Raw genomic sequence first — 252 nt, 5'->3', positions numbered from 1 at the left:
ATATATATATATATATATATATATATATATATTTATACATACATATATGTATGTGCATGTATATAAATCTGTGTGTTCGTGTACCCTGACCTGTTGTTTGACATCCTCACTATAAGTCCCCTCAAGTCAAGAGTTCGAATTCTCTTTGGCAATGTGAACCTTAAGGAGGTGGCACTCGAATTGTTAGACACATTAGAATTGACTGAAGGCTCGTATTATAGCCTTTGACCATTTATTTAATATTATATATAT

This window comes from Phalaenopsis equestris, unplaced genomic scaffold (genome assembly GCF_001263595.1).
Source record: "Phalaenopsis equestris unplaced genomic scaffold, ASM126359v1 Scaffold000759, whole genome shotgun sequence".
Classification (NCBI taxonomy): domain Eukaryota; kingdom Viridiplantae; phylum Streptophyta; class Magnoliopsida; order Asparagales; family Orchidaceae; genus Phalaenopsis; species Phalaenopsis equestris.
This window is presented reverse-complemented; position numbering follows the sequence as displayed.